We start from the raw sequence: 25,060 nt of genomic DNA on the forward strand, positions 1-25,060 counted from the left end.
AGTATGCTTTGCTTGAGGGATGGGAAGAAAATTACAATAGAATTTAGCTAAGCGAGTGGTAGGGAATTTAAACATGATAGGCCATTTGTGTGTGCCCACTAATGACTCGACTGCATGGCAGTGAATTCTGGCATGATATCACCACGACTTTTCTTGTCAGTTTGATGATAAGAACACCACATATTTTCTTGGAGGCAGACATGAGATTTAAATATATTCATTAGCTATCAATCAGTGTTTCATCTTTAAGTGGTGTAAGGAACTCACGGTGGCAACAGTAAAGACAGACACAAGTGATCACAGTTCAATTGTGTTTATTGAACAATTAATGTAGGGTGGAAAAATGCCTGAACTAAACCTGAATCTAAGATGGGAGCAGGCGTTGACCATCAAATAAAAAATAAGACAGCCCTTGTGGCGTCGTGTGAAAATAGAAGGGGCCTACACTAAGAAAAACCTATTGCCAAATCCTTACAACTAATCACAGAATGAGTGTGGGATAGGATAGTAAAATAAAGGGAACAGTGTTCAAATAATAAGTCAGGATGTGATTGCCTTGAGGTCTCCCTTCGCCATGTTTTTAGCACAGGACAAGGTGGGACTTTGGAGCACAGCACACACTCGAGCATTCTTAGTACGAGCCAACAGTTCCGTTCCAGCTAGCAGGTTCCTTGAGGGTAAAGTCCCTTGGCATTAAAAAGTCTCTTTCCCTCGAGGCCTGATGTATCCAACAAATAAACAAAAAGAATGTTCTATTCCACAGTTCATGTTGGGTGATGGCTTCACACCTGGGTCCCCCTCTTCTGGGCACTGAACCCTCAAACGTAGTCCACAAATTAACAGGACAGTTTCTTTCTCAATGAAAATTTGGGTGATGACTTCTTACCCCTGGATCCTCCCCTGCCGGGCTCAGATCCTAAATGACAAGGGGGCGCTTCCATCTCCTTGTCTTGCAATACTTCTTGTTTCACAAGTCTCAATGTCTTTTTAAACAGCAGCTTAGGCTTTGTTCCTGATTGTCGGCTGCCCTCTTCTGGGTTCACTCTCGCCAACATTTACAACACACTTTTCATACGCTAATTTCACCAAGCGGGATTAATTTCCCTTAGCTTTCCCAATCATCTGCCGGTCAAAGACTTTCAACGGTACAGAGGATTTTGCATGACCCCTGTATTACCACCTTGACCCTCTATTCTCCTTCTTCGTAAGGTTAAGGTAGTCTTTCTATTATCGGGTAATCAGCCAGAGTTTCCTGCGGGAGCACCCACATGGTGCCGGCCTCCGCCGTTGCTAGTTTTCCCCCTCGTTTCTCAAACGTATCTTTAAAAAGTTCCAATTAGCCTTTGGCTACTTTTTGTTCAACACAGTTTGGTTTCTTATCGACTCTCCCTCGATTCACTGGTTGTGATGAACTGCTTGGCTTTGGAGTCAAGGTTGGTACCACTGAGACAAGCGTCTCTCCCCGACTTGGTTATCTGCGGAGGGTCTTGCGTACCGTAGACATCTGCTGCAACACATGCTGGTCTTTGTCAACAGTTTTATGTTTCCATATGAAGAGGTTTCACCGGCCTGGACCGTAAAGGGCAAGGTCGGTTCTCTCCTTGTCAACTTCTCAGTATTCCCTGTTTTTCGCCTCCTCTTGAAGTGCTGTGCTGAGTTAGCTCTCACATCGTATGGTCTGCCTTGCCCGTCCTGTGCTCTTGTGCTCCACCTTTTATCCCTGTGGGGAAGAGAAAGGGTCGCCAGGTGTGTGTGATTCAGGTCAATTGACTGATTCTGCCTGACCCTTGGGTTGGGACACGGCAAGTAAACGGCCCTGGTGTTAGTCCGTTGTCTTTTGTCTTGTGCGAAAGTGTTTGTGTGGAAAAGGGGGGCAGTATTTTGGAATATCCTATGTGGTAGGCTGTGGAAAAGGTGTTGAAAGGCGAATGGTGGTACTGCATCTTGCCCGTCGGAGTCCCTCTCCCAATCCCCAAGGACCTCCCATAAGGTGATCCTGCCTCACTGGTCCACCCCCAGGAACTGGATCCAATAGCGATGGCCGTGTCGTGGCCACCTGGATGGAAGATCCCTGGGGTCTAGCTAGGGTGACACCTTCAGGTTTCTCACAGTGGCCAAATACGTATTGCTTGCTAAGCGGCAAAAAACAAACCATATAATTCTTTTGAGGCAAGACTGTGCACTCGGGGTCTTTGAATGTGTCATATTTTTGTGTTCAGACCAAATGCTAGTTTTAGAGAAAATATCTTGTGTTTCTTGATAAACAGGAGAAGATTGCATTCAGTTGTGTACATTAATGTGCCCTAACTAAGTGGTCAGACCAAATCAATGTTGCTTACAAAGTTGCCAATAACAAATCTTAAAATTCTTTTTTTGCAAGAGAGTTGATTTAGGGTATGTTATCTTTTTGTAGCCAGAGTAAAACCATCAAACCACACCGACAGTACGTACCTTGTTAGGTCTTCTGTTAATCACTGTTCATTTTAAATGTGGCAACTGCACTCTCTGTTCTATTACCAAGAACCTTTAGGTAGTTGAATTAAATGGGATGATGTAGGAATTTGGACAATATACAAACTTCAAAAGTTCAAATGTTATTTTACGGCTTTAAATTCCCCTGCAATCTACTTTATGTATGAAAACCAAAGAAAGAAATACATCAGAGGGTCTGTGAGCACAAATCATGTATCAAGACAAAGTTCAGGACAAACCCCTCGTTGAACACGTCATCAAGAACAATCATGGGGTCAATGACCTTCTCTGGTAGGTTATACAAGTGAGAAGAAACATAAGAGGGGGTATCATTGATGCCCCCCATTCCGAAGGTCGAGCAAAGATGGATCAGACAACTCAACACGGTGCACCAGGGGTTAACTGTCTGTATTGAGGGGGGTTGTCTCATGTTCAATACAACAGTTCATAGGTTAGATTTTTGCAGGGCTTTTGATTGTGATTTGTACACAACTTGTGTCCATTACACCGGGACCAGACCCATTTCTAGTTGTATGTGGACATTCCAAGATGGAGGATCTTTGTAAACATTCTTTTTAAACAAGCCAATCTATTAGATGACGCTCTAGTGTTTGGGAGAAGGGAAGGGAGACGTTGCCCCGACTGACAGAAACAATACTTTTGGTGGTGGCGGTGAGAGTTTGTTGTCATTCTCTTAGGCTTACACGACACGGCAGAGCGTTTCTCCTCCCGAGTGATGCCTCAATGAACGTTTCAAGGTAAATCCATTAGGGATCCGCGTTTATATTTCTGGAAAAGCATTATTTGTATTTGTGTCTAACAGATCAATTTCCAAGAATTCATACATGTCTTGATGAAGGCCAATTTTTGAATGATTGGGACATAATTGTTGTGACTGTGACTGAATTGGTGGCCGAAACACAGATGTGTTGACAGATAGAAGGCGTGCGAGGCCTGTGGATGTTATTGACTAACCCGTCATAGAGCTGAGTATTGTATGGCTGCTATAAGCATGATCCAGTTGATGTAGTGTAAATCTTCAACCTGGAACAGCATTAAAAGTAGATGTCCCTGGAACTAATTGTTTAGGCTCACCGATCCTTTCTAAGAAGAGTCTTCTCAATTGGCTCTGCTTGTGCACTGGAGATGCTGACAAGAAAATGTGTAGTTATGCACTTAGGAACCCCTGTCACTTAAAAAGTAATCGTTGATAACCTGTTCATGTGATTTTAGTGAAATGCTAAGCGAACAACACCGTATGTAATGGGCACATTTAATTAGAATGTTAATCCTGAGATACTTGTCATGATTAGCAATAGAATCACTGAGTTGCTCTTCTTAGGCGCTTGCTATTTGTGATGAGAAGATTCCGGGGGGGAGGAGCAATGTTTCTGTGTCCCCTTTGTTTGAACATTGTTTCCTGATTGGCCAGAAGACATTAAATTCAATGGTGTTAATTGCACCATTTTAGTACAAGGGAGATGACACTCCCGGTAACTGACCACATTGCATGACATGAACACAAATGACTGTCGATGTGAGGAACATCTGCATTATTGGATAGAGTAGCCGGAGATTATATGACCCTCACTAGCTGGAAATCAGTAGAACATTTTCCAGGGCCAAAATAAGCACTTGTTGCTGTTAAAGGTGCAGCTGACACAGTTTAGGATTCTTCTTAGGCTTCTGAAAGGTCACACTGTATGTGTACTGTCACCCCAGAAAAGATCAGTTGTGCCATAGCTTGGGGTGACTGGCTCATTCCTAGGTTCAACCATTCTTGTTTGTCTGCATATCCTTGCCGTGATGCCGCTTACCGGGCCTGATATGTCTTACCTCCTTGCATTCAATGACTTCCCTCTGTAATTACATTCAGAAACTCTTTAAAAACACATTTCTAAATTTAGTTTATGTGTCTCTTATATTTTTAGTTGCGTACTCAGGTTTCCACGATATATTTTTATTCTGGCTTAACTTTATATTGCATTTTAGTTTAAGTTGTGTTTTTCATGCTTGTGTTGCACATCCCCCACTGCCACTGAGCCACGGTAATGTCCCGACTTGTAAAAATATATATAGAATAAAGAAATGTAGGAAAAACAACAGGGTACTGTTTTCAAAAGCGTAACCCGAGTACATTTTGTATTGAGATAAAAAGCGATCTTAATAAAAAACTTAGGACTATTTGAAAAGTTACATGTTTGATGAACTGCGAGCATGTAGAAATGACCACATCTACACATTTGCCCCACCGCAGACTCTCTCTCTGACTCCGCTCTCAGCAGCCTCCATCTGGCCATTGGTAACACTCTGGACATTCTTGCCCCAGTCACGAGGATCCGCTTGAAATCTGCCTCTAAGCGCAACACCTAGTATGACTCCGAACTTGCAGCCCTGAAGCGCAAGTGCAGCGCTGCGGAACGGAAGTGGCAGTCCTCAGGCTCACCCTCTGACAAACTGGCCTGTCGCCTGCTCCAAAGGCAATATTGACTCTCCATGCGCTCCAAGAAAAGGGCCCACATCCAGGCCTGCGTCGCTGGTGAATCCAACAACACGGCTAAACTCTTTAAAATCTACAGGGAACTAGCCGACCCTTCTGCAGTCTTCTCTCACCTCTTCCCTCCCAGCCCCTCTGCAACGCATTGGCCACACACTTCACTGCAAAAACTCAGGCCACCCTGAGCACCCTTGCATCCCTCTCCCCCTTCACTTCCCACACACCCCTGTCTCCTATTGCCTCCCCTGCTCCCTCTGCCTCTCTCTCCTCCTTCTCTCCTATCACGCCCGATGAGGTCACCAGAGTTGTCCGCTCCTTGAAGGTCTCCTCCAAACAGGTTTCCCCCTGTTCCTCCTGAACCATAAAAGACAACATTGATTTTCTTGCCCCTGCACTTGCCGATCTCTGCAACCACTCTTTTGCTTCTGGACCTTTCCCCTCCTCCCTCCAGCACTCCCTTGTGTGCCCCCTCCTGAAAAAACCTTCAGCAGACCCCATTTGTCCAGCCAACTACCACCCCATATCTATCACCCCCTTCCTCAGGAAATTCCTTGAGAAGCTGGCTTTCCCCCAGCTTACCCAGTACACTGGACTTGTTGGTGGCCTCCACAACCATCAGTCTGGATTCCGAGCATCCAGAGGCAGGGAAACTGCTCTTCTGAAGACCCGCGAGGAACTGCTCACAACTCTTGACTCCTGCTTCCCAGCTGTTCTCATTCTACTTGATCTCTCCTCTGCATTTGACAGAGTGAACCACTCCATCCTCATAAAACGGCTCCATGATACCCTAGGTATCTCGGAGTGGGCACTGGACTGACTAACCTCCTTCCTCAGTGACTGCCCATCCCAGGTTATTCTGGGCTCTTTCTCCCCCCCACCTCTATTACCACCTGCGGTGTTACCCAGGGCTCCAACCTCTCTCCCTGGCTTTTTACCACTTATCTAGCTCCACTGGCACACCTCATTTCCACTTTCTCCTCTAACTTCCAGTTTTTACGCAGATGACACACAACTCTTGATCAAATTTCCCTCTGACCCTCTCCTTACTTCTTCCATCATCCTTGGCTGCCTATCTGCCATCCAGACCTGGTGCACTGCCAATGATCTCTGCCTCAATGCCAGCAAGACTGATATCCTTCCTATTGGGTGTTCTGCTCCCTTTTTCTTCCCCTCACTCTGGCCTTCTCCCATGGGCTCCTCTCCTTCTTCAAGAAGACCCACTTTCAACTCCACCTTCTCAAAGGAATCATTACTTTCCTCACTTTACCCCAGAAGCTCAATGGGCCTCATTATGAGCTTGGCGGGAGCCGTGCCCTTAATAAGGGCACGACTACCGCCAAACTCGCTACCGGCACCCACGAATGGACCATTACCAGCCCATTACAAGTTGAATGTGGCGGTAATTGCCCATTCGCGGGTGCCGGTATGGCCAGGCTCCCGATCCCTATTCTGCCCGATAGGGCAGACTGGGGGTGGGGAGCATGGTTGCACTGGCACCGTTTATAACAGTGCCAGTGCAACCACGAGTTCAGCTCGCGGGTGCCGCTCTGCACGCCTAGTCTGACCAGGCGTGCAGAGCGCCACCCGCGAGCAGCACTCGTAATGTGGCGGTATGGTAACAACGGCCCCGGTAGCACTACCGGTGCCGTTGTTACCTTTCCGCCACATTCGTAATGAGGCCCTAGAGCTCTGGTTCCCTCTAGGCTAGACCACTGCAATAGCCTTTTCCTTAAACTACCCTCTTCTTCTCTACGGCACCTCCACTAATCAAGAATAGGGCTGCAAGAATTATCCTTGGCCTCAAGCCCAGGGAGCACATCTCTCCAGCCCTAAAAACTGGCTCTTGGTTGCTGCAAGGATAACATTCAAATCCCTCTGCATCATCCATAAGGCTGTCTGAGGCGAGGGACCTTGCAATCTACAACATGCTCTCACTAAGTACTCTCCCCACTCGGGCATCAACTCTGTGTGTCCAGTGCTTCGGCTAAACATCGAGCTGGGAGCCGATGTCTCTCCTCGCCAGGCTCACTCCTATGAAACAGCCTCCCCTTCCTCTTCGTGTTGAGCCGGTTCTCCTGAGATTCCAGAAGCTCCTCAAGACTTTCCTTCTCACCTCCTCCTTCCCTCCCTCCCTCCTCTGCTAAACCCCACAGTTGCTGAGATTGGTGACCAGGGCCCTTATGTGTCCTCCTGGGGCCTGACCTCCCACACCCAATCGCCTTCAGCCTCTTCCCGCTTCCAGCTCTTGCCTTGGCACCATTGGCCTATGCCACCGCAGCCGTGCACTTGTTATTGGCAGTTGACCCCTCCCTAGCACTTCCTCCACTTGGCACTTACAGGTGCGCACTCCCTTGCACTTCCCTCCTGGCACACCTAGCACTTCCCCCTCTCCCCCTTCCCTTCTCTTCTCTCTGCCTTGCACGCCCTGAATGCTCACAGGGCCTAGTAGGACCTCTCTCTTTCATTGTTATATTTGCCTTTCATTCCCATGTTCCCTCCCTGTTGCCCTGCGGGCGCTTTGAAACACAATTTACTTGTACATGCGTCTTACATATGCACAATAAATAAATAAAATAAATACCGAAACTGGAGAAGAATAATAGTGATTAAATTAAAAGGGAAGGACAGAGCGGGATGTGTCTCAGGAGGATAGCTCAGGGGCAACGTACTCGCCTTGGGAGCAAGACGACGCGGGTCCGCGCTTAGAAACCTCTGGGTATTAAGCACGTTATGAATAACCTATCATATCATATCACATCGTGCAAGTCTTCGTTATTCCTGCAGGATCTCGCAGGACTTGCCAGCAGCCAATCACGGTGTCTGAGCCATCACAGAGCAGATTTCTTATTTGCTGGCCAATCAGAGTCACCCATTTTCGCAGTGAGATTCGGGGAGCTCTGGGAGGTACACAAGCCCTGTAAAGGGACCAGATCCCTCCCACGCTCTCCGGCTGCGTGTACAGGGCAAGCCCACAGCATGTGTTTTCCTGGAGTTTTGGTGGACTTTGGGGGAATTGGGAGATCTGTTTTGCCGGCGCATCAGAAGTGACTGCTTTCTAATGCCCGATCCCCTCTTGTCTTTTTAATGCGTGTGTTAAGCCCTTTGTCATTTTACGTTTTTATCATTATTTTACCACATAAAAAAGATGTCCCTGTCCACCTGCTTGTTTCTTTCCCTCTTTGAGGCACCCCAAAGTCTTAAAAAAAAAAGAATAATACTTTTACACTATGGTGTTCCGAGTGCCTCGTATGACGTTTACCATTTGTTTCTGCAACCATGCCTTACACTAACAACACAAAATAGGAAATTAAAAAACGTATCCCTTTCTAATTCTCACTTATTTCTGGAAAAAAAACCTTCTCATGTGAGTCAAGCGGAGGATTCTGTGAATCTGTGTGTTTGCTCTCGCCGATTCTCTTTCTGGCTATTGTCTTGCTTAAGTCCTTATAACTTAACAGTGCGGATGGATAAGGACACGCATTTGGAGGAGCGAGAGTTGGACGATGCAGAGGAGGGTAACCTCTTGTGGGGGGAGGATTTGGCTTGGCCAGTGGAGGTCTTGGGGGGACGCTTTAGGTGCCAGATTCCCACAGACAGGACTGATTTTTCCCGAGGTGGGAGAGTCACTGAGAGATGGCGCAGGAAGAGAAAAGGGCTGATGGTGGAGAGTTTGCCAATGCCATGAGGAGGTACAGGAGGCAGGTGAGGAGGTATAGGAGGCTCGGCCGCTACAGTCAGCCCTTATTCCAGAGCTGTATGTATGGGGGGGCCTTGGAGGCAATAGTTGGCTTGTGTGGGGAAGGGCATCATACTTGCAGATACCCTAGAGGTGTTGCTAGAAGATTCCTTTAGCAACTTTGAGATGGAGAGGAGTTGGTGGTAACCGAGGGGGAGGAGGCAGCAGAGTTGTCGCGCTCCCTGGCGACGGCCAATGACAGGGTGTGGAGGTGGAGTATGAGGAGAGGAAGTGCAACACGGTGGAGAAGCCAAGGTGGTCCCCCAGCGGATGTCTCAGGAGGAGAGCGACACTGAGATCGCTGCACTGGGGCGCTCGCTTGCATGGGGGTACAAGGAAGGTGCAGGCGTCCCACATCAAGCTTCAGGCAGGACAGGTTACACCCCAACCCTTGGCCTGAACAGTTCATTCTGCTCATTGCTCTCAGGACTGTGTAGTACAACATATGCAGCACACATGTGAAGTGGTGCACACCAGAGAAAGCACTGGGGACCTCAGCAATGCACAAGCGCATTAAATGTAAGTGTGTGCCTGCCAGCTTCCAGGAACCCTCGCTTTCACGACACCCTGCAGACTTTAGGACAGCCATGAGGGAGTGTCCCCGCGAGAAGACACATCTCTTTGCTGCCAGGGCCATGGGCACCCCAGGAGCCAGCCCTTGCGCGCTCCCTATGCACCGCTGTCCTCTCTGCATACTGTTCCAGTGGCACCACCCACAGGCAGAGCCTCACCTGTGCCATGAGAATAGCCACAGCCAGCCCTGCAGCGCGTTGGTGGTGATGGTAGCCATCTGTGTGTGGCACCAAATGGGCAGACATGGAGGCAAAGGATGTGCTGGCATACCCAGCTGGTATTGCTAGATGACCATCCGTGTAGGAAGATGGATGCCATAGCTGCCAGCATGCACTGGCACCCCTCTGCCCTCGTGGAGGAGGATGACTGGGCATTGGGCAAGAGGGCAGGAAAAGGGCAGATGGAGTGAGTCAAATATTTTGGCGCGGCACTCTTTGAGAGGGTCACAATGAGTTGGTGCGCCCGCTTAGTCGTACCACTGTCGGAAGAGCTGGAAAGGGGTGGATGGAAGTTGATAAAGGAGTTGCAGAGCTGATTGGAGGTAATGTAGCCAATCCCGGTCAGATGCAAATGAACGCACTAAAGGTAGACCCCCCTGACTCGTTTCTGCTGATGTTGCATCCGCCACAAAATCCTCAGACCTGAGAAAAATACAATGAATTGTATTCCACCTGTTTTTACCGAATAGTTGCATTTTTCATCCACAAAAGGCAAAACACTTCCAGCTCACAATGGCCCCTTGCATTATTCTCTCTTGAGACAGGGATGAAAGAAAGGAAGATATGAATTTGAAATGGTGGCTGTTAGGGAGATTTATCATTTTTATGCGCCATCCCCTCTCCTAGTGAGACCCCAGCACTGGTTGCTGCATTTCTTGACCTTTTTCTGAAATCCTGAACGAGGGAAGCCTTTTTCCACTCATGCATTCTTGGGGGCTCTGTCTTTTGGAACTCCATTCTTTGTATTCTGCCACTACTATGGGGTCTGCTTCCCTCCATATCTCTTGTGACATATGTATGTTACTTTTGCAGCCCACAGCTCCTTATCTGCTGGGGACCCTCAGGGTCCTCCTATGAGAATACTTTCTATATCCTGGAGTAACTACAGTTCTTAAGGAAATCTCTCCTAAAACATCATAGTCTGAGGGATTGACCCACACCACATTATGTCTTCTCTCAGCTCCGGTGACTTTTTAGTCACATAGACAATCACCTAGTTATGGCTGGTGGCAGTGGACATGTTCTACCAACTATTGTGTATGTTCTATGCTGCAGGCTTTGTCCATAGCCTTGGTAGTGCACAATGGGGGCGCCCAAGTACCAGCTTGGGGCCTCACTTCTTTTTTTGCCATTACTAGCGTGGTTGTTCTTTGTGAGCCCTTCTTCTACCATTCTGGGAGGGGAAGGTCAGTGTGTGTGTGTTCTGCCTGTGGCTGGAACCCTTGGGTGTTCCCACCTAGGCTCCAGAGTGTCTGGGCAGGCAGGAAGTGTGGGAGAAGTCTTCCACCCCCCTATCCTTTGTCTGCCAGAGAGCCTGAATGGGACCAGCTTCGACTAGGGGTCTGGCTGTCCTGATTGGACAACCAAACGCCCCTTTCTGTAAAATACTGAGAGAGATTGCAGAGGAGTGTGTGCTGAAACTGTATAAAAGGTGAGGCTTCTGGAGTGAAAAGCAAGTCAACCAGAGGAAGCTAAAGTAACCAAAGAAGAAAATGACACAAGATGCCTGCATACCCTTTGCAGCACCATGAAGCGACCACTGCTGTCCTGATCACATTTTCTGTGCGACAGAGGAACTCCGAAGGGGATGACTCCTTCCCTTTGACTGGTGGGAACCTGGCTGGAGTCAGTGCAAGCCGAGGCATATGGCACTGAGTGTCAGCTCCGTAGGACATCACTACCGGGCTCCAGTTAAGGTCCAGTTCACACTGCTCTCCCCGTCTAGCCCCGGAGAGAGCGGATGATGAAGAGGCCCACCGCTGGTGTTGGCGGTCTCTTCCCGCCGGTGCCATCAGGGTTTTCTTCATCTTCACCGCCCACCCCGACTGGCCACAGGGCGGACAGGCTTTCCCCACACAGCCACAGTTTTTTCGCCTGGGCGGTCATGCGCAACGCGCCCTGGGACTGCTTTCTAATCCAGGCTGCAGGACAGGCCCCCGGGCAGCCTGCATCCCTCAGGCCACACCCCGGTTCAGGTCACCTTGCCACGCAGTCCTGGTCTGGGGCATTTACTTCACCCAGGCCGCACGGCACACGCGGCCCCAGACTTTTCTATCTTCAGGTCCACCCAGGTTGTTCACCATGCAGGCCACTGCCTCCGAGGCTATACTCTTGCTCAGGGACTGGGGCACACCATTACATTTCACCCAGGCCGCACACGCACATGCAGCGTAGCCATGCTAGGCGCTTTCAGCAGCCCTTGCGGGGCCGCCTGAGGCTGGGACCCCACCAGAAAATACCTATCTTCTTTTCCCTTTCTTTCTGCTATCCTTCCGCCCTTTCTCTGCAGTACTTTAATTCCTCTGTCTTTCCTCTTGTGCCCCTTCTTCTAGCTGTTTTTATTTAATGGTCCTCTTCGGGAAAGTCCAGTCCATGTCCCTGCTCCCTAGCAGGGGAGACCTGTCCATTGTCTCTCGCTCCCGAGGTTCCATACGTCTCCAATGGGGAGGAACTTGGTACATCCAGGTAAGTCCAATGTCCAGCACATAAACAGTTAATAAAGATGGTATTAAAACCAACTCCTGTGTCGTGTTGTTTATTTCTCTAGCGATATATAGCCCCCACACTGCACACTGACAGGGCCTATTTGGGCCAGGGGTTGCTGGAATAAAATGGATAATCTTGCAAAGAATGGCTAACTGTGAAAGAGGACTGTGAAAGGTAAGAAGCACATGGCTGAACGTTTAGATTAGAATGAACTTCAGAGTTAAAGCAACAGAATGAACAGAGGATACCCTGGAAGGGGAAATGCAGAGAGGACATGCACACAAGGTCACAGCAATGTGTGGGTGCAAAGAACCTACTCAGGGGGTCCCCGGTGGCTTCTTCAATGATTAGGCCATGTAGGAAGCAGGACAGCATGAAGAGAGCCTTGAACATGAATAGAGAACAGCTCATTCAAATAAGAGAGGAAGAACTCAACAAAGGAGAGGACCGGCTCACATGTGCCGTGACACATGGCAAACACATTGCAGCAATCAAAAGAATAGTGCAGAAACACTGGCACATTGCCAAACTAAACCTCCCGGAGGAAGAACCTCCCAGATTTGCCTATAAGAGGGCTAAAAACCTGAAAGAACACCTTACACACTCACTATTTCAGGCTGAACCATCCCGCACAGGACAGAGAACACTACGACCCATACAGGGACATTATCCATGTGGTAACTGTGTGGCTTGTCGTTTTACCATGAAAATGAGATCTTTCAAGATTGGACAAAGGAACTGGATTCTAAAGGACTTTACAAACTGCAAAAGTGCCCAAGTGATTTACTGTATTGAATGTCCATGTGGTCTTAAATGTCGGACAGACAATGAGATCTGTCCATTTGAGAATCTCTGAGCACAGATCTAAGATCAGGTGCAAAACACTGACAGCACCACTGGTCCCACACTTCTTAGAGGCTAGACATACGCCCAATGATATTAAGTGGTGGGTTCTAGAAAAAGTAAAAGGAGGATCGGATCTTACACATAGCCTACTACATAAGGAATCGCGGTGGATACACCGTTTAAATACATACCACCAGGGACTCAATGAAATCTTCCATCCGGTCACTTAGCTAATAGCCACAGAGTACACAGGGAAATTTAGCTCCCACACACAAATTCTTGCACACAAAGGCACAAGTTACTTGCCCACCTACAATATGAGAGGACACATATACCAGCCCCTCCCTTTCTCCCCGTAACCGTAGGTTCCACATTAAGTCTCTTTACAGCTAGTCAATAGAGCTAACGTGTCACGCTCACCGGTACACTTGCATCTACCGTTATTGCTTCCCTCAGGTAACCTGCTACCCCGGATAAGCAGGATGCGAGTCAACCACGAAGCTTTGGCAACCACAATAACCAAAGCTACCACTCAGCTCCCAGGCAGCAATCACAGTGCCATAGGCTCTCACTATGCCCACCTGTGAGTTGCACACACCCGCAGCGCCCAGCAACAAGTGTTTACCGCCCTGTACTACAACTCCCAATGAGTACTGTAGTCCATTCACCACCAGGACCTTCGGGAACACGTGCCCCAATCAGACACGCGTTCCTAGTTCTCATGGCAACGAACGCCACGTACGCGTACGCGGCTTTCATTTACATGACAACGCAAGCCGCTCAGCAACACCATAGCTGCCGGCCTTAGACAGAGACACGGAAAGGCTTTGTTCCCCTCACGAACAAGTTACTGCCACGGACTAACAAGTAAGTTATATGCCCGCGGCAGTCTCTATGCGCACGAACACACAGAGGCAACATGTAACGAAGCACTCTCATGGGACTAACACTTCCACACTGAGTTCTGCGTTGTCTTTCTGCTGCAATAAGCGATGCACACGCTCACGGGGCAGATGTACGTGTCCTCCTGGTCACCTCGCCGTTTCACTATGCCCGGTCACAACATGTAATTAGCTGAATACGCTCCGTAGTAGTATGCGCCAAGGAGACCCACACTCCCGCATTCAAGCACTGCCGCCAGCTACTATATTATTTGCCAGATAACCACCGGCTGACAAACTTTTTTATATATATTCATATACATACATACCTTTCTCTCAGGCCTATGCAGATGCGAGTATCAATCCCCGGAAAATCAAGAACCCCCACACAAGACGCATACACAGCGCCAGAGCCACTTGTCAGACCTTAGCGGCCAGCATATCGGATCAACCCCCGAACAAGGGCACAATCGTTGTCTTGGGAACAGGTATGTCGTTTATGTGCACAATGGATTCCAGTTACCTACACGCAGAAATCAGTGTTATACTCGACGTTTACCAGCATTCCTCTTTCATTGTTCTTTTTCTTCTCTTTCTTCTTCTTTCTTGCTACCCCCTTGGTCCCCTACAGATCCACACCACTCTGAACCAGAACCAAGGAAGGGATTACGGACATCTCACGCCAGACCACTAGTGCCTACATTAGGCATAGCAGTAACTCCACAGGAAGACAAGGGGTGTCTCGCCTCTCCAGTCCACTCTACAACCCAGACCTTGGGATTAGCTCAAAGGCAGGTAAAACTACTGTCATTAGAGCAGAGAAATATTTGTTCAAATGTCAGTATTATTCTGACAGGTAATATGAGGGATTACCTCAACCTTATTTTTTGTTTTTTCCACACCTACACAGGGTCCCGAAATAATACGCCCTGACAAAGGCGGATGCATGCGTGAGCTGCAAGACCGCCGAAACGTGAACAGCTGGGACATTCCCACCCAGCACCACGTTGGCAAAGAATTATTTTACCGCACAAAGACCCACAGGTTGGGCAAAAATGAAGCCCAAAGAAAATAAATTTAGCCAACCCTATGGACAAAGGATCAGTTTAGTCAAACTTATCCATACAGGCAATCAAGGGAATCCAACTAGAGAAGAATTTCCCGTACTCCCAGGGGCAGCTACCGTTTGAGTCTCACCCTAGATTTGTTGTGTATTTTTCGTTGGATTATATTTAGAGGCACACTTGTTGTAATTTTAACTTTTGTTTGTCAAGTTGTTCTAATGTTTCGAAACAATTTCATTCTGTTTCTCTTATTTCTCTTGCACAATGAATCTTGAAATTGAATGATCTCTGTTACGTGTATCCATGTACTATACCTTGAAGCGATCAATATAAACATTTTTAGAAAATGTACAAATGTGTTGAACTAAATTACTTCTCTGAATGAGTACTTTACTTATGATTTTGAATCCTTCAATGATTATAGGTCAAATACAGGATTGTTGTTTTCTCCCTCAAACCAGCTCAATCTCACTAAAACGAGGACAAATGCCAGCATTCGTGAATTGGGACAATCTATAGCACTCTCGAAAAGAAATTGTCGTTTGTTTGCTCCCCCAGAATTTACTTTAAATCAGATTGAACCAAGGGGGTAGGGTACACTTATGGTTATGGATCCCACACTGCACACTGACAGGGCCTATTTGGGCCAGGGGTTGCTGGAATAAAATGGTTAAACTTGCAAAGAATGGCTAACTGTGAAAGAGGACTGTGAAAGGTAAGAAGCACATGGCTGAACGTTTAGATTAGAATGAACTTCAGAGTTAAAGCAACAGATTGAACAGAGGAGACCCTGAAAGGGGAAATGCAGAGAGGACATGCACACGAGGTCACAGCAATGTGTGGGTGCAAAGAAACTACTCAGGGGGTCCCCGGCGGCTTCTTCAATGATTAGGCCATGTAAGAAGCAGGACAGCTGCTTTATTGGTAGATGAAGGTAGAAAACCAATAAACAGCCCTTAGCGAAGAAATCAAAGCACTCATTTCCATAAAAAATGTATTTATTTATTTTCAATATGTTTGTGTAGCACTTTTACCTAAAGTGCTTCACAATCAAAATAACTTCTCAAATCTGTGAAAAACATTTAGATATAATACACAACCAAGACTTATTTAAAGACAAGATCAAGTTAGTCACGTGTAGGACAAGCCAAAGACAAACAAGCATTGACAATGCCAACAGTTTGAGCTTTTGTGCAGGCATGGGAAAGACACTCAGCACACACTGCTGTAATGGTATTAACTGGCCATTGATGGCAGCAGGTGCAACAGTGGGTGAGTACCTGGGCATCTAATAGCAGTTAATGACAAAGGGCCAATACTTATACACAAGCCACAACTGTAGGCTTTGCCAATGCTTATTTGTAAGAGGACTCCAGTGAAGGGCACGTGCAGCAGTACTATACATCCAGTGGCAAAGGCAGGCCTGGTTTTTGGAATTTATATTGCACCCGAAGAGGGTTTAGGGCTCCCATTAAGTCATCAACTCTCAGAAGACTGCTTTGAGAAAACTCTGCCAGGCTTCCTTCACATGCAAAGTGTGATGGAAAGGCTTGATAAAGCGAGCTCAGAGTGTTCCCATGAGGAGGTGGTTTGAGCGGGGAGGGCCGGAACTGGGTGGGAAAAGCCATAGGGATTAGCATGGACATGGGTGGCCAAATACCCAAACAGCACCAACAAGCTGTGGGCCCCATCTCATATGCCATTCCCCCCTGTCTGAACCCCAATGCAATAGTTTTGCCTACTGGTGGCGCAAGCGCCAATAGAACAAACTAAAAATGGTCTTTTAAATGTGATTCAAATTGAAGCAATGAAGTGATTAACGTACATCATGAGGTTAGGCACGCCATAATTTAGCGGCCAAAAGTTGAAAAGGACAGGTGGGCGCTGTAGCAGAAGCAGCGCTAAAGAGGCAGAGCGCAGTGGCTGTGAAGAGTGATTTCTAGAAGTGAAGTATATATTCTCATGTTCCCTTTATTCCTGTTTACTGTCATAAACACATCATCTTCATGTATTCAAGGCAACAAAGAGCACATTATCAGAAATAAAGCAGGGCCAGATGCACGAAGGGGATCTGGGGAGACATAGCAAAGGGCGCGCCTGGAGACTGCCCCTCTGGGGTAGGAGCCCTGAGAGACTGCCCCTGGGTGGGAGGAGCGCCTGGAGACTGCCCCTGGGTAGTAGGAGCGCCTGGAGACTGCCCCTGGGTGGTAGGAGCCCTGAGAGACTGCCCCTGGGTGGTAGGAGCACCTGGACACTGCCCTGGGTGGTAGGAGCACCTGGACACTGCCCCTGGGTGGTAGGAGCACCTGGACACTGCCCCTGGGTGGTAGGAGCGCCGAGAGACTGCCCCGGGTGGTAGGAGCGCCTGGACACTGCCACTGGGTGGTAGGAGCACCTAGAGGCTGCTCTTGGGTGGTAGGAGCGCCTAGAGACTGCTCCTGAGTGGTAGGGGCGCCTGGACACTGCCCCTGGGTGGTAGGAGCGCCTAGAGACTGCTCCTGGGTGGTAGGGGCGCCTAGAGACTGCTCCTGGGTGGTAGGAGCGCCTGGACACTGCCCCAGGGTGGTAGGGGTGCCTGGAGACTTGCCCCTGGTTGATAGCAGTGCCTAGAGACTAGCCCCTGGGGGGTAGGAGCTCCTGGAGACTGTTGCTGGGGGGTAGGAGCTCCTGGAGACTGCCCCTGGGTGGTAGGAGCGCTGAGAGACTGCCCCTGGGTGGTAGGAGCGCCGAGAGACTGCACCTGGGTGGTAGGAGCCCTGAGAGACTGCCCCTGGGTGGTAGGAGCGCCTAGAGACTGTCCCTGGGAGGTAGGAGCGCCTAGAGACTGTCCCTGGGTGGTAGGAGCGCCTAGAGACTACCCCTGGGTGGTAGGAGTGCTGGAAGGCTGCCCCTGGGTGGTAGGAGCTCCTGGAGACTGTCCCTGGGTGGCAAGAGCGCTGGGAAACTGCACCTGGATGGTAGGAGCCCTGAGAGACTGCCCCTCGGTGGTAGGAGCGCCTGGGGACTGCCCCTTGGGTGGTGGGAGCGTCTAGAGACTGCACCTGGGTGGTAGGAGTGCTGGGAGACTGCCCCTGGGTGGTAGGAGCGCCTAGAGACTGCATCTGGGTGGTAGGAGTGCCTAGAGACTGTCCCTGGGTGGTAGGAACGTCTGGAGACTGCCCTTGGTTGGTAGGGGCACCCAGAGACTGCCCCTGTGTGGTAGAAGCACCTAGATACTTCCCCTGGGTAGTAGGAGCGCCTGGAGACTACCACTGGGTGATAGGAGCGTCTGGGGACTACCATCGGGTGGTAGGAGCACCCGGAGACTGCTCCTGGGTGGTAGGAGCGCCTGGAGACTGCTCCTAGTTGGTAGGAGCGCCTAGAGACTGCTCCTTTGTGGTAGGAGCGCCTGGGGACTGCCCCTTGGGTGGTGGGAGCGTCTAGAGACTGCACCTGGGTGGTAGGAGTGCTGGGAGACTGCCCCTGGGTGGTAGGAGCGCCTAGAGACAGCATCTGGGTGGTAGGAGTGCCTAGAGACTGTCCCTGGGTGGTAGGAACGTCTGGAGACTGCCCTTGGTTGGTAGGGGCACCTAGAGACTGCCCCTGTGTGGTAGGAGCACCTAGATACTTCCCCTGGGTAGTAGGAGCGCCTGGAGACTACCACTGGGTGATAGGAGCGTCTGGAGACTACCATTGGGTGGTAGGAGCACCTAGAGACTGCTCCTGGGTGGTAGGAGCGCCTGGAGACTGCTCCTAGTTGGTAGGAGCGCCTAGAGACTGCTCATGTGTGGTAGGAGCGCCTAGAGACTGCCCCTGGGTGGTAGGAGCGTCTAGAGACTTCCCCTGGATGGTAGGGACGCCTAGAGACTGCTCCTGTGTGGTAGGAGCGCCTGGACACTGCCCCTGGTAGGTAGGAGCGTCTAGAGACTTCCCCTGGGTGGTGGGACGCCTAGAGACTGCCCCTGGGTGGTAGGAGCGCCTAGAGACTGTCCCTGGGTGGTAGGAGCGCCTAGAGACTGCCCCTGGGTGGTAGGAGTGCTGAGAGGCTTCCCCTGGGTGGTAGGAGCACCTGGAGACTGCCCCTGGGTGGTAGGGGCGCCTAGAGACTGCTCCTGGGTGGTAGGAGCGCCTGGACACTGCCCCTGGGGGATAGGGGTGCCTGGAAGCTGCCCCTGGTTGATAGCAGTGCCTAGAGATTTGCCCCGGGTGGTAGGAGTGCCTAGAGACTGTCGCTGGGGGGTAGGAGCTCCTGGAGACTGCCCCTGGGTGGTAGGAGCACCGAGAGACTGCCCCTGGGTGTTTGGAGCACCGAGAGACTGCACCTGGGTGGTAGGAGCCCTGAGAGACTGCCCCTGGGTTGTAGGGGCGCCTAGAGACTGCTCCTGGGTGGTTGGAGCGCCTGGACACTGCCCCTGGGCGGTAGGGGTGCCTAGAGACTTGCCCCTGGTTGGTAGGAGTGCCTAGAGACTGTCGCGGGGGTGGGGGGTAGGAGCTCCTGGAGACTGCCCCTGGGTGGTAGGAGTGCCTAGAGACTGCTCCTGGGTGGTGGGAGCACCTAGAGACTGCCCCTGGGTGGTTGGAGCACCTGGACACTGCCCCTGGGTGGTAGGAGCGCCGAGAGACTGCCCCTGGGTGGTTGGAGCACCTGGACAATTTCCCTGGGTGGCAGGAGCGCTGAGAGACTGCCCTTGGGTGGTTGGAGCACCTGGACACTGCCCCTGGGTGGTAGGAGCGCTGAGAGGCTGCTCCTGGGTGGTAGGAGCCCTGAGAGACTGTCCCTGGGTGGTAGGAGCGCCTGGAGACTGTCGCTGGGGGGTAGGAGCTCCTGGAGACTGCACCTGGGTGGTAGGAGCACCTAGAGACTGCTCCTGGGTGGTGGGAGCGCCTAGAGACTGCCCCTGGGTGGTTGGAGCACCTGGACACTCCCCCTGGGTGGTAGGAGCGCCGAGAGACTGCCCCTGGGTGGTTGGAGCACCTGGACACTGTCCCTGGGTGGTAGGAGCGCTGAGAGGCTGCCCCTGGGTGTTAGGAGCCCAGAGAGACTGCCCCTGGGTGGTAGGAGCGCCTGGAGACTGCCCCTGGGTGATAGCAATGCCTAGAGACTGTCCCTGGGTGGTAGGAGCGCCTAGAGACTGCCCCTGGGAGTTAGGAGCGCCTAGAGACTGCCCCAGGGTGGTAGGAGTGCTGGAAGGCTGCCCCTGGGTGGTAGGAGCTCCTGGAGACTGTCCCTGGGTGGCAGGAGCGCTGAGAGACTGCATCTAGATGGTAGGAGCCCTGAGAGACTGCCCCTGGGTGGTGGGAGCGCCTGGAGACTAAACCTGGGTGGTAGGAGTGCTGGGAGACTGCCCCTGGGTGGTAGGAGCGCCTAGAGACTGCATCTGGGTGGTAGGAGTGCCTAGAGACTGTGCCTGGGTGGTAGGAACGTCTGGAGATGCCCTTCGTTGGTAGGAGGACCTAGAGACTGCCCCTGTGTGGTAGGAGCACCTAGATACTTCCCCTGGGTAGTAGGAGCGCCTGGAGCCTACCACTGGGTGGTAGGAGCGTCTGGAGACTACCATTGGGTGGTAGGAGCAACCTGGAGACTGCTCCTGGGTGGTAGGAGCGCCTGGCGACTGCTCCTAGTTGGTAGGAGTGCCTAGAGATGCCCCTGGGTGGTAGGAGAGCCTGGACACTGCCCCTGGGTGGTAGGAGCATCTAGAGACTGCCCCTGGATTGTAGGGACGCCTAGAGACTGCCCCTGGGTGATAGGAGCGCCTAGAGACTGCCCTTGGGCGGTAGGAGTGCTGAGAGGCTGCCTCTGGGTGGTAGGAGCACCTAGACCCTGCCCCATGGTGGTAGGAGCACCTGGGAACTGCCCCTGGGTGGTTGGAGCACCTGGAGACTGCCGCTGGGTGGTAGGAGTGCCTGGAGACTACTACTGGGTGGTAAGAATGCCTAGAGACTGCCCATGGGTGGTAGGGACGCCTAGAGACTGCCCCTAGTTGTTAGGAGCGCCAGGAGACTGCTCCTGGGTGGTAGGAGCGCCTGGAGACTGCCCCTGGGTGGTAGGCACGTTAGGCATGTCTAGAGACTGCCCATGGGTGGTAGGAGCGCCTAGAGACTGCCCCAGGATGGTAGGAGCGCCTGGAGACTGTCCCTAGGTGGTAGGAGTGCCGAGAGAGACTGCCCCTGGGTGGTAGGAACGCCTAGTGACTGCCACTGGGTGGTAGGAGCACCAAGAGACTGCCCCTGGGTGGTAGGAGCAGCTAGAGACTGCCCCAGGGTGGTGGGTGTGCCTGGGAACTGCCCCTTGGTGGTTGGAGTGCCTGGAGACTGCCGCTGGGTGGTTGGAACCTCCTGGGTGGTGGGAGCGCCTGGAGACTGTCCCTGGGTGGCAGGAGCGCTGAGAGACTGCATCTGGATGGTAGGAGCCCTGAGAGACTGCACCTGGGTGGTAGGAGCGCCTGGGGACTGCCCCTGGGTGGTGGGAGCGCCTGGAGACTGCCCCTGGGTGGTAGGAGTGCTGGGAGACTGCCCCTGGGTGGTAGGAGTGCCTAGAGACTGCATCTGGGTGGTAGGAGTGCCTAGAGACTGTCCCTGGGTAGTAGGAAGGTCTGGAGACTGCCCTTGGTTGGTAGGAGGACCTCGAGACTGCCCCTGTGTGGTAGGAGCACCTAGATACTTCCCCTGGTTAGTAGGAGCGCCTGCAGACTACCACTGGGTGGTAGGAGCGTCTGGAGACTACCATTGGGTGGTAGGAGCACCTGGAGACTGCTCCTGGGTGGTAGGAGCGCCTGGAGACTGCTCCTAGTTGGTAGGAGTGCCTAGAGATGCCCCTGGGTGGTAGGAGAACCTAGAGACTGCTCCTCTGTTGGAGGAGCGTCTGGACACTGCTCCTGGGTGGTAGGAGCGTCTAGAGACTGCCCTTGGATGGTAGGGACGCCTAGAGACTGCCCCTGGGTGGTAGGAGCACCTAGAGACTGCCCCTGGGCGGTAGGAGTGCTGAGAGGCTGCCCCTGGGTGGTAGGAGCACCTAGAGACTGCCCAGGGTGGTATGAGCACCTGGGAACTGCCCCTGGGTGGTTGGAGCACCTGGAGACTGCCGCTGGGTGGTAGGAGTGCCTGGAAACTACTACTGGGTGGTAGGAGCACCTGGAGACTGCCCCTGGGTGGTAGGAGTGCCCAGAGACTGCCCATGGGTGGTAGGGACGCCTAGAGACTGCCCCTGGGTGGTAGGAGTGCCAAGAGACTCCTACTGGGTGGTAGGAGCACCTGGAGACTGCCCCTGGGTGGTAGTCACGCCTAGAGACTGCCCATGGGTGGTAGGAGCGCCTAGAGACTGCCCCAGGGTGGTAGGGGCGCCTGGAGACTGTCCCTAGGTGGTAGGAGTGCTGGGAGAGGCTGCCCCTGGGTGGTAGGAGCACCTAGAGACTGCCCCAGGGTGGTGGGAGTGCCTGGGAACTGCCCCTTGGTGGTTGGAGTGCCTGGAGACTGCCGCTGGGTGGTGGGAGCGCCTAGAGACTGCCCCTAGCTGGTAGGAGCACCTAGAGACTTCCCCTGGGTGGCATGAGTGTCTAGAGACTACCACTTGGTGGTAGGAGCACCTGGAGACTGCTCCTGGGTGGTAGGAGCGCTTGGAGACTGCCCCTAGGTGGTAGGAGTAATTAGAGACTGCCCCTGCCCCTGGGTGGTAGGAGTAAATAGAGACTGCCCCTTGGTGGTAGGGGCACCTAGAGACTGCCCCTGGGTGGTAGGAGCGCCAAGAGACTGCTCCTGGGTGGTAGAAGCGCCTGGAGACTGCCCCTGGGTGGTAGGCATGTCTGGAGATTGCCCCTGGGTGGCAGGAGCGTCTAGAGACTGCCCCTGAGTAGTAGGGGTGCCTAGAGACTGCCCCTGGGCGGTAGGAGCACCTGGAGACTGCCCCTGCATGGTAGGAGTTCCTGGAGACTGCCCCTGGGCGGTAGGAGCACCAGGAGACTGCCCCTGGATGTTAGGAGCAGATGGAGACTGCCCCTGCATGGTAGGAGTTCCTGGAGACTGCCCCTGGGCGGTAGGAGCACCAGGAGACTGCCCCTGGATGTTAGGAGCAGATGGAGACTGCCCCTGCATGGTAGGAGGGCCTGGAGACTGCCCCTGGGTGGTAGGAGCACCAGGAGAGTGCCTCTGGGTGGTAGGAGCGCCTGGAGACTGCCCCTAGGTGGTATGAGCGCCTAGAGACTTCCCCTGAGCGGTAGCAGCACCTGGAGACTACCCCTGGGTGGTAGGAGCGTCTAGAGACTGCCCCTGAGCAGTAGGAACATCTGCAGACTGTCCCTGGATGTTAGGAGCACATGGAGACTGCCCCTGGGTAGTAGGAGTGCCTGGAGACTGCCCCTGGGTTGTAGGAGCACCAGGAGACTGCCCCTGGGTGGTAGGAGCACCTGGAGACTGCCCCTAGGTGGTAGGAGCACCTGGAGACTGCACCTGGGCGGTAGGAGCATCTGGAGACTGCCCTGGATGTTAGGAGCACCTAGAGACTTCCCCCTGGGTGGTATGGGTGCCTGGAGACTACCACTGGGTGGTAGGAGCACCTGGAGACTGCTCCTGGGTGGTAGGAGCGCCTGGAGACTGCCCCTAGGTGGTAGGAGTAACTAGAGACTGCGCCTGCCCCTAGGTGGTAGGAGTAAATAGAGACTGCCCCTGAGTGGTAGGAGCACCTAGAGACTGCCCCTGGGTGGTAGGAGCGGCAAGAGACTGTTCCTGGGTGGTAGAAGTGCCTGGAGAGTTCCCCTGGGTGGTAGGCGTGTCTGGAGACTACCCCTTGGTGGCAGGAGCGTCTAGAGACTGCCCCTGAGTGGTAGGAGTGCCTAGATACTGCTCCTGGGCGGTAGGAGCACCTGGAGACTGCCCCTGCATGGTAGGAGTACCTGGAGACTGCCCCTGGGTGGTAGGAGCACCAGGAGACTGCCCCTGGATGTTAGATGCAGATGGAGACTGCCCCTGGGTGGTAGGAGTGCCTGGAGACTGCCCCTGGGCGGTAGGAGCATCTGGAGACTGCCTCTGGATGTTAGGAGCACATGGAGACTGCCACTGGGTGGTAGGAGCGCCTGGAGACTGCCCCTGGGTGGTAGGAGCACCAGGTGACTGCCCCTGGGTGGTAGGAGCCCCTGGAGACTGCCCCTAGGTGGTAGGAGCGCCTAGAGACTTCCCCTGGGCGGTAGCAGCGCCTATAGACTACCCCTGGGTGGTAGGAGCGTCTGGAGACTGCCCCTGGGCAGTAGGAGCGTCTGGAGAGTGTCCCTGGGTGGTAGGAGCACCTGGAGACTGCCCCTAGGTGGTAGGAGCGCCTGGAGACTGCGCCTGGACGGTAGGAGCACCTGGAGACTGCCCCTGGGTGGTAGAAGGGTCTAGAGACTGCCCCATTGTGGTAAAAGCACCTGCAGACGGCCCCTGGGTGGTAGGAGTGCATAGAGACTGCCCCTGGGCGGTAGGAGCGCCTGGAGACTGCCCCTGGGTGGTAAGAGTGCCTGGAGACTGCCCCTGGGCGGTAGGAGCACCTGGAGACTGCCCCTGGGTGGTAGAAGGGTCTAGAGACTGCCCCATGGTGGTAGAAGCACCTGCAGACGGCCCCTGGGTGGTAGGAGTGCCTGGAGACTGCCCCTGGGTGGTAGAAGGGTCTAGAGACTGCCCCATGATGGTAGAAGCACCTGCAGACGGCCCCTGGGTGGTAGGAGCGCATAGAGACTGCCCCTGGGCGGTAAGAGTGCCTGGAGACTGCCCCTGGTTGGTAGGAGTGCCTGGAGACTGCCCCTGGGCGGTAGGAGCACCTGGAGACTGCCCCTGGCTGGTAGAAGGGTCTAGAGACTGCCCCATGGTGGTAGAAGCACCTGCAGACGGCCCCTGGGTGGTAGGAGTGCCTGGAGACTGCCCTTGGGCGGTAGGAGTGCCTGGATACTGCTCCTGGGCGGTAGAAGCGCCTGGAGACTGTCCCTGGGTGGTAGGAGCACCTAGAGACTGCCCCTGGGTGGTAGGAGTGCCTAGAGACTGCCCCAGGGTGGTAGGAGTGCCTAGAGACTGCCCCAGGGTGGTAGCGGTGCACGGTATAAATCAACATAACATATCCCACATGCAGAATTAGGATTTGTTTAATCAGGGCGTCCCCTCTGCACCCCATTTGTCCCACCCTTCTTCACTCTAATGTGCCCTTTCACCTTCCCCTTGTGCCCCTGGATTTCTGAGGGCACTGCCAGTAATGCGCATTATCTGGATTCTGGCAGCACAATCCACGTTTCAAAGTGCAGGATTCCCAAGGAATCGGCCTGGCAAGCAGTCACTAATGGCCGCACCAC

The 25,060-nt window shown here is 52.6% G+C and overlaps 1 protein-coding gene across 1 annotated transcript in view; it reads right to left on the bottom strand.

Annotated features, from left to right (window-relative positions):
- IL16 (interleukin 16) overlaps positions 1-25,060 on the bottom strand; it is a 364,690-nt gene that overhangs the window by 250,964 nt on the left and 88,666 nt on the right. The gene's annotated exons all lie outside the window — the stretch shown is intronic.

Source organism: Ambystoma mexicanum, chromosome 11 (assembly GCF_040938575.1).
Source record: "Ambystoma mexicanum isolate Mex_15411 chromosome 11, UKY_AmexF1_1, whole genome shotgun sequence".
Taxonomy (NCBI): Eukaryota; Metazoa; Chordata; class Amphibia; order Caudata; family Ambystomatidae; genus Ambystoma; species Ambystoma mexicanum.